Source organism: Cyanistes caeruleus, chromosome 5 (genome assembly GCF_971803275.1).
Source record: "Cyanistes caeruleus chromosome 5, bCyaCae1.hap1.1, whole genome shotgun sequence".
Classification (NCBI taxonomy): domain Eukaryota; kingdom Metazoa; phylum Chordata; class Aves; order Passeriformes; family Paridae; genus Cyanistes; species Cyanistes caeruleus.
In genome coordinates, this window is record NC_141705.1 from 77,726,205 (window position 1) to 77,740,191 (window position 13,987).

Genomic DNA, 13,987 nt, shown 5'->3' on the forward strand with positions numbered 1-13,987 from the left:
AGCAAGTTTCCTTCTTACCTGCTTGCCCCTCTTCTTCCCTGGACTCAGAGAGACACAAAGGTGCAATTGTGGGTGTAGCAGAAAGGTTCCTAGGGAACAAATTCCTGAGAGCATTGCTATCCCATCAGGGTCAAGCAAGAAGTTCCTGGCCCCGAGCACAGGAGGAGTTTGGCTGTGGTCAGGAAGCATGCTGCTTTCAAGGGGTTAGGGGGAAGCTTCAGGAAAAGTTTTAATTTCTTAGGGATTCTGTGCAGCAGGAGCTTCTGAGCAGCTCACTTCCCCAAGGCTGAAATCAGGCCAGTGCGTTAGGAAGAGCACAGGAATGACAGGAAGCTGGTGAGAGGGTCAGGAGGAAAGGGAGGCTGTTGGTTTCCTGGATGACCTTAGAACAATATGATTGCTTATATTAACTTGAGCATTTGCCAAAGAAACAGTTGCAGCAGTCCACAAACACGGCATGATATTGCAGAGAGGATGATTTAATGAGAATAACAACCTTTCCTGTGACAGCAGTCAGGAATTTTACCCCACCTCCTCCACAGGACAAAATCTGCTCTTGGGTTTTTCCATTTCATCAGTATGACACTGAGAAAGCAGCAGGCCTACAGCAGAAAAAAAAAAATAAAAAAAATCACGTTATAGCAGTTCTTTAAATGGAAAAGGGAAGGTTTGCTTTGCCCACCTCATCTCACCACATTTGTCAGCTGTGCTGGGCCAGAGCTGAGGGCAGGGTGAGAGCACAGCATTGCCACCAGGGAGGGTCATCTCACATCCCCTCTCCCTCTTCCAGTTAAAGGAATGATGCCATAAATTCAATTAACAAGGATTTTTTTTCTATTTCCTAATTATTTTTTTTTTCAGATCTGGAGAGAAAAAAATGTAGAGAAGTCCCCCTATGAGTATTTCACAAAAGCTTCTTGGGACAAGTGCATTAATTAAAAAAACCAGAAGTTTTTCACATCTCTGCACTTTTAATGAGTGCAAGATCCAGGACACTGAAAGCAGATTTTATGTGGAGATTTCAGTAATTCCTTTCAGTCGTTTCAGTAGCAATTTCACAGTGTAAATTCCAGGTACAGAGGGAGGAGGAAAGGACTTTAAGGACAATCACTGCTTTCCAGCATATTACAGCATCTTGTTTTTTTTTAGAGTTTTTTCTTTTTTTAATGCACTATCCCTGTTCAGGTTTCCTTCTTTTGTTCTCTTCCTCACTCCACCCTTACCTCCAAAAATAATGTGCTTCTGTGCCTCTGTTAGAGTGATATGAGACACAGAGACCAGGCTACACTCAGGGTGTGATAGCTGATGGTCATCTGGGGTGTGGTAGTCAGGCTGTGTACAGCGTGTTTCCAAGTTTAGACCTGCTGCTAAACAGAGTGGCACCTCTTCACTCAGTTTAAAAGGTGAACATGGACTTAGGCTGGAGAAAGTAATCCCAAATTTTTCAGCTTCTCTTCTAAGAACATACTTTACTTTCCTTAATGCAGGAAATTGATCCATATTCCTGTTTGGTTCAGTAGCTTCAGGGATACGTACAACCTTATTCATGTTTGTTTTTCAATCTGGAGCTTCCCAGCTTGTACTCAATTCACTCAAGTTTAGTAAATTTATTTCCTGCACTGCCCCATCATTCCATTTTGTCTCAAGACTAAGAGAAGGCAATGAGACAAGAGCAGCTGTGGGGACAGATCCCTTTTCTGGTGCCTGTTCCACCACTAGCTCTTTACTCATGTGCACTTTTTAAAGGTACACCTGATGTGGGATGGGGCCCTGAGAAACCTGGTCTAGGGGAAAGTGTCCCTGCCAATGGCAGGGGGTTGAAACAAGATGGTCTTTAAGGTGCTTTCCAACCCAAACCAACCTTTTATTCTATGAATGCACAGGTTGCACGTTTTCCCTGGCAGATCCTTGTTTTATTTCAAGTCCAGAAAAGGCACTAGATCTACATGAAAGAATTGCTCAAGCCAGCTGTCAAACTTAATTCCTTTTTATTTTCCTTTTGGCCTCGCAAAATATATGCAACTATGTATGACTGCTTTTTCATAAAATCATTTGTAAAGTTATTTTAAACAGCTGAAAGTACTTTGCTTTTTCTTCCAAGAATATTACTCCAGCCAGAGATCAAGCACAGACATTTTAAGCCGAAAAGATAAATATTTGGAAAAAGAGCCCTACATTTTGCAGAGGGGTCAGTGAACTTCACAGTCTTGGTACTTGATGACACTTGGTGACTCAAATTGGGCTGCTTTAAAAGAAAAGCAAAGATCCTGATGAACCATTACAGGGTGAGCATCTCTCATCCCCCCTCTGCTAGTGTTCTGCTGGCTCCTTGGTTAGCTGGGGAGCAAAGTGAGCAGTGGAGTTTTCCTCCCAGTGCTTTGATTCCAGCAATGCCAAGCTGCTCTTTCAAAGGAGTGAACATCCCTTGGTTCTGAATGAGAACCACAGGCAATCCTGGCTGTCAGCTCACTTTAAAGGCTTAAATATAGTTTTAGTTCATGCTTCTGCAGCTTCACATGTAGCTGTGAAGCTTTTAATTGCTATTAAAAAAAAAAAAACAAAAGCAAAAAACAAAGAGAGAAAGCACAAATAAATATATAAACAAACAGCCCCAAAGCAGGGAGTGTTCCCATGTTGGCCTAAACATGATGCTTTAACCAGCTTGGTAATATTTAAAACTGAAAATAGTTTTTCATGGTGATGTTGCTTCTTGTGCTGGGTAAGACTGGGAGCCTTTCTTTCAGGCTGGAGGATGGCTCAAACTGGGCTGGTTCTGGCTGTACACCAAAATTATGAGCTGGTGGAGAGGAAGGCATCCTCCTGACTCAGGCCAGTGGTCATCACCTGGGGTTAATTACCCTGTCAACTTCATTTCTGGCCAGCCAGTCAAGCCACTGCTTTTCCCAGTGCTTGGGCTGTACCCTCTGTGGATGCAGCAGGTGATGCTTAGTGGAAATTTGGGCTTTTTTGTCTCCACTGTTACACTTTGCCTAATTAAGCATCAGCAGCAAGGTAGGACCAGGGGTCGTATTTATGGCATATTTCTGAGTCAAGGAATAATGACACTTGAAAGAGGTGTCATTTTGTAAAGATGTTTGCTAACAAATACCTTCCTTACATTCCTTCTGGAAGCTCAGGGGGGAACTTCCAGCTCCTGATGGCTCTGGATAGCCCACCCCTTCTCCACACCCCTGAAGAATTTTGGCATTAGGGTGAGTGGTGTTGTGGCTGGTGTGTGTATGTTCTGTGTCCAGTCCCAGAAAGCAGGCAGCTCCTCAGCTCCTGCTACAGCCTCTCTGGGTTTTGGGAAACTGGCAGCTACTTCACACCCCACAGGCTTCTGTCCTGCTGTCCAGTTTGGCTGAAACTGGGCAACAGTGCATTTTTATGGAGGCAGTGATAAGCAGACAGACAGACAGACAGCACAGTCCAACATGCAGGGTTTCCTTTGGAAACCAGGCTAAAAATAGCACAGTGATGAATGGAGCTTAACTGGGAGGCACCTCACAGGAGGGAACTGGTGGAGAGGGGAACGAGTGTGACCATCCAGTTGTTATTTCACATGCCTGGATATCGGCAACAGAATATTTCTAGTGATGTGCTCACTTGAAACAGAGCATACAGATGTACCTCCTTATCCAGAGCTCAGTGCAAATTAACATCCTGGTAATTTCAAACCCTAAAATCCCCATAGGATTTCAGCTGGGCTCAGATGGTGTCCAGGAGCATCCTAATATTTTCTTTTTTTTTTTACTCCTTGCAGCTATACCAAAGATAATAATTATATGTTCTATTTAAATAAACTGAAGTATTGCTCTCAGTGCTTCTGACTGCTATCAAAGCATTCATGTGAGTTTGTGATTTTTAGGCTACCTAACTGGACAGGTATTCAAGAGGTCTAACAGCAAGAAAACTGAAACACACAAAGGAAATTGGCAGCATAAATGATACTATTCAAAAATATAAATTAACAAGCCTCCCCCCCAAAAAAAATTAAAAAAATGGGAAAAGGAAAAAAAAAAAAAAGAAAAAAAAAAAAAGAAAAATTAAGGGTAGACCTCAAAAAAGAATCACTTTTACATTGATAGCTTAGCAGAAAATTTTGGAAAGAAAATGAAGGTATGTTGAAAGGAAACAGCAAACAAAACTCTGCCCAAATTGCTCTATCATTACAAGTCAGCTTAAAATGTTCTAGCTTCCCTAGTGGGCTATTCAGTCCTCTTGTTTAAATTTGAAAGAAAATAAAAGGTGGCTGTAGATATATTTTTTCCAATGCTAAATTTATTTGCAAGCCTTTTCCCCTTGAGTATTGATGACAAATTAAGAGTAATCAAAATTGTTTCCCAGACTTTATATTTAGAAGTTTGATAGCAAAAATCTAAGTTTTATGTTCTTAGAGTCCTCTAGGATTTTGTCAAAGTACATAAACTTTGATTTACTTAATGAGCTAACATGAAATCTAATTCTGATTTAGTTTGATTTTTAATTTAATAAGCATACAGAGGCAAAAGTATTAGAGACAGATTCCCAAACAGAAGAGTGTATTTGCAGACATGTATTGATAAGACAACAAGTAGTAATTGCCTCCTATCAGAAATTAATTACACTGGAATAAGACAGAGATAGCAGACAGTGTGTGATGAAAAGAGAGAAAATGGGATGATGTCATATTAGGCAAGAGTGGTTTATCCCTAAAATTTAGCTTCCCCATGAAGTTTTCAACCATAGAAAGAAACTGATTTTTGGAACTGACCATATATCCTTTAGATCTGGCTAATGCTGATGAAACCATGGCAAAACAAACACAAGCAGCAATGAGTTTTGCAGTAAATGTTCCCAGCACACAGATTTCTCTCTCAGCCTAAACAGGAACCACAAAGCTGTGTTCAAATGGAAGCAGCTGAGAGATGGAAGCAAATACACCTCCAAGAAGACCTGTTCATAGGGATGTTTTGCACTTCAGTGAATCCCATCCAGAGGCTGAAAAAGAATGTACAGATTCTGGAGAGCTAAGCTGCACAGTCCTTCCCTGAGCAAATTAAATTACACTGGCTGCATTGGACAAAAGGAGAATGTAAGATCCTCTACCACAAGAAACATTCACAGAATAGGCTGCTTATTGTTTGTTGATGATTCATTCAGAATGTACAGATTTGTGGAATGAATTATGGCTAAAAATAGGAAACCTCCAGTCTCCAGAAAGCTGCTCTCCTTTCCTCTGCCCCACCACCTCTGTCAGTCAGCCCAAGTCCATTGCCTGTACTGTCCTGGTACAAAATAAAGCCACTAACTCCATAACATTCCCTCTGTGCTGAAAGCCACAGGTCAGACACCCTTTTTATAGTCTGAAGGGGACCTGGCAGGGTGACACCATCTAAACCTATTTAATGCCAATTGGGAGGAAGGTACCTGACTTGATTTTGCTTCCCAGAAAGCTCTCACTCATGAGCTCTTACTTGCATAAACTGTTCACCTTTCCAGGTGCTAAACTGCCCCTGCAAACTGTGCTCATTGAGGCAGAAATTGGGTCTTTTGGATATGCTGGTTCTACTTATCAATGCAGACAGTGGATGGCATTCTCTGGGGCAAAGAGCTCACCTGGGGAACCCTGAAGGTGCTGGGTTGGAGCAGCGTGGACAGCACTCATTTCTGGCTCCAACACTTGCATTCACACAGAGCCATACGTGACTGGCTCTCACACAAACAGATTCTGAAAATCCCTTCTCGCTGTCTCCCAACTCAGGCACGTTTATCCAAGGAGAACTCCCTCTCTTCCCCTGCAGGCAGCTATTCCATATAGGAGTGTTTGTGTGCTCTGCCCAGCTGTATGTGTTTGAATAGGTTGCCAGACAGAGCCATTCCAGTGAAATCATTGGACTGTTATTTGGAGGGCTGAAATTTCACCCACTTCATAATTTATTTTACTCTCTCCAGAGCCAGTCCATCACTTACCCACTGGAATGTGTTGCCAGCTGTCACAGCACACTAATACTCCTTGGCTAAAAAACTTCAAAGTCTGGTAAGCTTCTCCCAGTGGGGAGGGGGAAAAAGTTGGCTGATGAGTTTGGTGTTTCTCCACAACAGCTCACTCAGTTGCTTACCAGGCATGCACAAATCCCTGTTTCCCATACTCTGCAAGAGCCAAACAAGAGCAGAAAACCGGCCTGCTGTCCCTCATCTCTGCCAGACAGCACCCATGAGTCTCTGACAGGACTTGACATCTGTGGGAATGGGGGCCACTTCCAGCTTTTGTGTCCTTGTGCTGAGGCAGGATTTTTCTTCCCATTAAATATAATATCCCATCTCATCTGGAGAGAGACTTAATCTGAATCAGAAGAAGCGGGGAATCACAAACGGGAAAGACAAGGAAAGAAACCACCCCTAAGTCAGCCAAAAGGATCATTTTGGTGGCGGGCACTTCAGTTTTTCAATCAGTTTAGGCTCTGTTTGACCCCTTGGACTGTTCCTTCCATTGTAGAGGTTGTCCTCACATCCTTGTTTTACGGAGCTTGATAGTTTGCAGTGATTGTTGTGATGATGGGGCAGAGAGGCTTTTGTGTGTCTGAGTGTATTTTCCTCCCGCTATCGTGGGAGCAGAGTTTACGAGCAGCCAAAGGGTTTGGGAATGAATGCCACCGATGTGAAGGAATGCAGAGTTTGCAGCAAAGTTATTGCCAAAGCCAAGAGGGACGTGGAAGGCTTTTGTTGCAGCCTTTATGTCTGCAGGGAAGGAAGGGCAGGCTCTGGAATATCTTTGTGGATGGCCCACTGCAGCCCGGGCACTGAACTTGGTGAGAAGGGGGAAGGGAAGGAGGGCAGAGGAGGAGGTTTTTGGAAAAGGGACAGTGTCCTCTCAGGAGCAGGAGCCGTGGGTGTGCCTACAATTCCGGGTACACTGATAGACGTGCTTCAATCCAGTCCTGTTGGATTTTCATCCCTCATTCTCCTGCTGTTCTGGAGAGATTTGGTCAAAATCAGGCATTCCTGCTGTAACCCCAGAGCTTTGATCTTAGCTCGACTGTATTTTCATGACGAGGTTGATAGAAAACTGTTGGCCTTCATTTGTGATTTTCAGAAGATTAATGGTAACTGGTCACCACCTCATTTATTTGCAAGTGTAGCATAAAGGGAGCAATGGTTTCATCAAAGGAATTGGCAACAGGTTATATGTTACACATAATCTCCACCAGCTGCAAGTGCAGCTATCTGATATCTTATACTTCAGTTACACGATGATATCTCTCTTCTTCCTTTACTGTTTTTCTTAGATATTAATATTTCTAAGTACTTTTCAAAAAAAAAAAAAGAAAAGAAAAGAAAAAGAAGAGGAGAGGAGAGAGAAAGCAAACCCATTTCCTCCCCCACTGCCATTTCTCTCGGTGTATGAGGGTCTGTTCTTTTCCCCTTTGACCAACACTTTCTGTTTCCTTCATGCAATCCTCCCACTCAGCCCCTTCTGCAATTTGATAAAAAAGACTCATTTCCCAGCTGCAGCTTTCTAAATGCTGTTCTTTAGTGGTTAAGCATAAATCTCTGAGCTTGCTTTGCTCTTTTTCTATGAAATATGAAATACACCTACTCTTGTCTGAGCCATCAAAGGGTGTCATCAAAACATCAAAATATTACATCAGTTGGCTGAATTTCTTCATCTTTTATTAATTTTGATATATTTGCTTTCCTTTTTATGTGTTATCAAAAGCTGTGTTTGCCTTTTTGTCTCTTTAAAGAGGAAGGAAGGAAGGAAGGAAGGAAGGAAGGAAGGAAGGAAGGAAGGAAGGAAGGAAGGAAGGAAGGAAGGAAGGAAGGAAGGAAGGAAGGAAGGAAGGAAGGAAGGAAGGAAGGAAGGAAGGAAGGAAGGAAGGAAGGAAGGAAGGAAGGAAGGAAGGAAGGAAGGAAGGAAGGAAGGAAGGAAGGAAGGAAGGAAGGAAGGAAGGAAGGAAGGAAGGAAGGAAGGAAGGAAGGAAGGAAGGAAGGAAGGAAGGAAGGAAGGAAGGAAGGAAGGAAGGAAGGAAGGAAGGAAGGAAGGAAGGAAGGAAGGAAGGAAGGAAGGAAGGAAGGAAGGAAGGAAGGAAGGAAGGAAGGAAGGAAGGAAGGAAGGAAGGAAGGAAGGAAGGAAGGAAGGAAGGAAGGAAGGAAGGAAGGAAGGAAGGAAGGAAGGAAGGAAGGAAAGGAAAGGAAAGGAAAGGAAGTGGCGGAAGTGGCGGAAGTGGCGGAAGTGGCGGAAGGAAGGAAGGAAGGAAGGAAGGAAGGAAGGAAGGAAGGAAGGATGGTTTCTAGTGCATTTCAAAACACAATGCTCAATATATTTTTTTCTGGCTCAGCAGTGCCTTGGCCAGTGAAGGACACAGGACAGAGATGTTGACTCCAGAGCTGTTCCTGCCCACCATTGTCTCCTTGCTAACAAGAGGTAGGAGAAACTGGAAGTTGTAGGCACTGATGATCATTTCATTCCCTTCCTAGTGCCACCCTATGCTTTAAACTCTGGCAAATAAGTCACGCCCTCCAACCCCAAAACATTGTGCCAATAAAAAGAGAGTAAATTTTAGAACACCTAGTTTTTTGATTTTATTAATTTCAACAACCTTTGGTAAAGGTTAGGGGATCTCATGCTGTGCAAAAAGGCTGTTTGATGAAGGCAGGACAACTCTTTGTTTGGGCATGACAATCCAAACTGTTGTATCTGCTCTGACAGTAGGAATTTGCATTGTTGTGCTTGCTGGAATATCACTCGCCCATTGGATTGCATGCAAAATAGTGTTTTTCCAAAATATTTGACAAATGCAATAATTTATTCTTACTGTGCCCCAGAAGGCATAATTACATTCCAGTCTTACAGAAGAATATGCTCTATATCCTTCTGACTCTCCCAAACATAATCTGTTCAGTATCAGGCTTTTAATTCTGCATTGGGAGATAGCCATTTGGCTGATTCAGCCCTGAGAATGTCTGGATAAATGTCTGGATAATTTCAGTTGGAAATTGCTCTGAAAGCCATTTCCAGCCCAGTCAGAGAGATTTCAGCCTGTGCCCGGATACTTTGGATGCTCAGAACACAACCAGAGCAAATGGGCCCCAGTGTCTGACAGAACATTCAGTCATGGGGCAGCAGTCATGTGGGTGATCTTTTTGTGGAAACCTGTTTAATGCTGCATCAGAGCTATGCCATCACTGAGCTGACCCTTTTACTGTCTCCTCAGGGTCTGTCAGAGAGCAGCTTCAGGAGTTCATTAGTTCAGGAAAAACCGAGGGACTTAATATCAAGCGTACCTATCACTTCTGTCATTCTCACATCCTCCTCAAAGGGCTGACGTACAATTTGAGTATTTGCCTTATGTGGGGTACCTCTTGGAGGATGAATACCACAGGGATATTGAATGTTTTCCATGCTTTTTTTCCTTTTCCTTTCAATTTTGGGACTAAGCCTTATGCACACACAATATTTCAGGTCTCATTGATTAGCAGCCGGCAGACGATTAGCTACGTGACAGTGAATGGCTAATCAATCAGCACCACTGGAGGAAATGCATCTCATCTTGCAGATCCAAAATGTCATTTCTCTTGACATTTACAGATCACCTTCTAAAACTCATGCACAACCACAGCCTTGGGAGGCCTTTCTCGGCAGGCTTTTTCCTTCAGTTCCGGGGTTTAGCAGGAAAATTTGCTATTTGGGGGGGCTTTACCGTAGCGTGATGGTCATTTCGGAAGCTCACCTGCAAAAGATGGACTGCCTGCCCCCTTCTCCATTAGTCTGGTCTGAGGGCTGGGCCTGCATTCCCACCAGAGGGAAAATGTCCCATTGCCCAGACCCACTCCTGTCCCAGCCTTGTGTCTGTGGTTCTCCCTGTTCCGCCTAGGAACAGGAGGAGTGCTTGGTGTGCCCCTGGATTAAGGATTGCTTTGTTTTTATAAGTTTCCAAGAAGTACCAGCACAGTCCAGTGAGAACTCCTCAACCCCCACATCCCTCCTCTCTGAAGAGCTGATAGCAATGATCAATTGACGATTTTTGGTTATTATAATTCATTCTCAGTGCACGTAGAAGTATTCTGCTGGCTTTCTTCTCTTCCCTTCCTATTGATTGAAACCAGCACATGATTTACTTTAGTGTGAAGTTTTCATTTGTTCTTGGCTGGAAACACTTGGAAGGAAACAAAGAAGAAAGTGAGAGAAGAGTGTTAATTAATGAAACAATGGGAAGAGGGGCACAATAGGGAAAAGGGCCTGCAAGAAATCTTACGTAATTTAAACATGGTTAACAATGCCCTCGGGGGTCAGTCAGGAGACCATGAATAACGTGGGTTTAGCCATTTACATATCTCCTGTATGGACCATTTACATCATTTGCCACTACAGTTTTCCCTTCTCTCCCAACATATTTTGCAGTTGCTGGTGAATTTTGTGCCTGGTTTCCATGTCGCATTAGGCAATGTGAATATTCCCTCCATTTTACCTACTGCTGATGTATAAACTGTTAACTGCTGGTATTTATAGCTGAATTCATGAATCTCTGTAGTTTTTTTCTTTTCAACAGCATCTCTTGGTCCAAACCACAAAGAGGAAGGCTCTAGGAGTATTAAGCTCATCAAAGAATGAAACGATTCGTAATTGTTAAAACCTTACGAGTGCCACAGCTTGATTATCTTATCTGCACAACACAAAGTTCACTTCAGTGGCTTTCCTCAGAAAGAACACGAAAGATAGTAATAAGGGAAAGTTTGCTTCGAGATGATGAGATGGAACAAAATTACAGAGAATGTAAGACAACAGAAATGTTCAAAAATGTGTTTTAAAAAGCCAGCCTATTGAAAATGAGTTCCAGCTATCCAGTAGAGGATATATATGTCAAAAAAAAAAAGAACAATAAAGAGCATGAAAAATGTGTCCCTGCACACTTCCTTCCCTTTGCCTTCTAAAGGAGGGAGGTGAAGAGAGCAGAGTGAGGAGGAAGGAAACCTGAAGCGGAAACTTGACATTTTTTCACTTCCATACTGAAACAACCTTTTAAGGAGTTGTTTTGGTTTTCTTTCTTCTTTTTAATACTGATAACTACTATGTTTTGCTTTTTTTAGTTCAAATACTCATTTGAACCAAAATCTTGATACTGAGCTTTGAAAGGGAAAGTTTACAGACACCTTTAATACATTCCAGGCAGAGTTTTGAATTTTTAAATGCATTGTGACTTGAAAATCTCCACATTGGATATGCTCAGTGCTGTGCTTGTGTTATATATATATATATATATACACATATATATATATACCCCTAATTATACACAATAGTGGCAATGAATGGAGCTCATGCTCCAGCAGAGCTGTTCCTGTGTCAGCAATGCTCTGACCAAGAGGAGTCCAGACAACTTTGGGGGAAATGTGTACACTACTATGTTTCACTATTTGGGTTGTGGTATGAGAGCAGGTAATTAACACCCCACTCTCTCAAAGATTTCTGTGAATGCTTAGCTCTATGCTGTGAGTAATCCCATTAACACCATATTGTTCTGCTGCATGGAGGAAACCTTCCCAGAAAGGCTGACTCGCTGTGAGTGCAGAAATGGAAATGTCACTTCAAAGGGAATTATGCCAGCAATAAAAAAACAAAAAAAAATTACAGTGAAAGAATACCAGAGAAAAGTTCCCTTAGAACCTGAACCACTAGAATTTCATCCCCATTGATCAGGTGAACTTCAGCTTATCCCAGAAATTTCATAAATAATGTGTTGCTTGAAGTGCTTTGTGGGCAGGTGGCCATCTGCTAAAACTTTCTATTTGAGGACTAGGTCCTGGACACGGATTATTCCTTCACAATTATAGAATCAAAGAATGGTTTGGGTTGGAAGGGACCTTTAAATTTGTTTAAATTTGTTTACATTTGTTTACATTTGTTTACATTTGTTCCAACCCCCCTGCCATGGGCAGGGACACATTCTAGTAGACCATGTTTCTCCAAGCCCCATAAACTCGGTCTTGAGAACTTCCAGGGATGGAATTTGCACAACTTTTCTGGGCAACCTCTGCCAGCGTCTCACCACTGACTAATGTGAATATTCCACAGGTGCAACATGGAAAAATGTTACAAAAGTTTTACATCTTTCAATCTATTCTTCCTTCGGTCCATTACTACTACTACTACTACTATTATTATTATTATTATTATTATTATTATTATTATCCACCTCCCAGTCTTTTTTTCACCCTCCATTTCAGCAGCTTGGTCATCCAAAACTGTAGGAAACACCAAACTCTTCATATCAAGTGAAAGTTAGAAATATCAGCACATCCAGTCTGTATGTGCTTTAGGGAGGGAATGAGGTGGGGAAACGAGGTGCTGTTAAAGAAGATGGGAACATCTTTTGCACTTCTTTTTTTGACTTGTTTTTATGGTCAATTGTTAAAGAAATACAAAGAAATATAAATTATATCTGAAAACATAAAACTGTGGTCTGGACCTCCACAATGAGCAGGCAAGCTTGTGAAGTCCATTTTGACCCTGGACAGAGGAAAGCTCCACCCTGGTTCCTGCAGCCCCAAGAGCTGCTGGGTTTGCTGCTGCTCCCTCGTTTTCTGGGCAACCTCGGTGCCTTTTGTCCAGAATCTGTAACAAGAACAGATGCAGAGGCCGGGCAGTCTCTCAAAGTCTCTCTCAAAGGCATGCTTCTGTTGCCTTTGCCACATCCTGGAGGATCCGGGCATTCACAGCAGCGTGTTAAAAGTAGTGAGGGCATCCTGATCTCTCCCCCTGCTCTTGTGTCCCTCCTGCTCAGCAGTGACAGTGAGGCAGGTGATCTTTCTGTAAGGTAATTTCTGTTCTGAGCCTCTGGCTGCTTCCACCGAGCCCTTTCATGTTATTAAAATGCAATTGAACAGGAGCAAGTCTCGTGTTGTTGGCGATTTTTCATCCACCCATCCAAGTGGGCAGCCCAGCCCCTCATGGCCATTAACATCTCCCTGCTCACAGCTCAGCTCTGCAGCAGCATTCACTGCTCAGTGCAAAACAGAACCCTTTTTTATCCCTTTCTCATCTTTCCCCCATCAGCATGACTGGCATTTTCTTTTCTTTACAATGCTTGGCAGAAAAAAATTACTGTCCCTCCCTCTGCCCTTTTAATTTTCCAGCCTTTCCCTTTCCTATGCCTTCCTTCACCAGGATGAGCACTTAAACAAGCTCTGGATTCTTCACTGTTATTTTGCCTCTGTGCATCCTGAATTATCAGGAGCTGATTTACTACATATTTACTGCAGTCTGACTGGGAAGTTTTTCTTCAATTCACTTGGTTCCTTTTCTTTACAGTAGATTTACTGTGACCCTCCCAATTTGTGTGAATTCAAATATCTAATTGCTTTCTGATTCTAGTGCAAAGCCTTGAATTAACTGCTGAGGATTACGGTGTGCCTGGTTTCACTGTAACATTTCACATTACATTTTGTGTCACTGAAAAAAGCAAGACAGTTTTGAAATAATTAATGCCATTAGCAGTGACACTACCTGGGATTTTAAGGTTTATGAATGGTTCTTCATGTTGACTTTGCTTACTACATCCATTTGCTTCCCCATCTCAGCCTTTTTTGTCACAAAGAACAAAACAATCCAGGGAGAATGAGAAGTATTGTAAATAGGAATTGCCTGGATGGATATTTCCCACTTTAAATCTGAACAATGGCTTGTTAAAAGTGGAAACTTATATCACTCTTTATCAATCTAAATCAAATGGCACTGAAGGTTACTGGAGAAAAAACAATGGCAAGAAAGCAATTCTTGTAACCTGGGAAGGAAACCTAGAGCTGTGAAATAACAGCCTGGTTGGTGTTTACAGTAAAATATAAGGATGCAACAAAGATCTTTAAAAAGATAGACTTCAGGAAAGTTAGGGAAGCAACCGACTAAGAAAGGAATTTGAACAAATTGCTGAGGGCAGGGTTGGCCTCAGCCTGAGAGTTTGTGTCATTGTCTCTTGGTAATGCCTGCAGTTTAGCAATTTGACTAACTCTG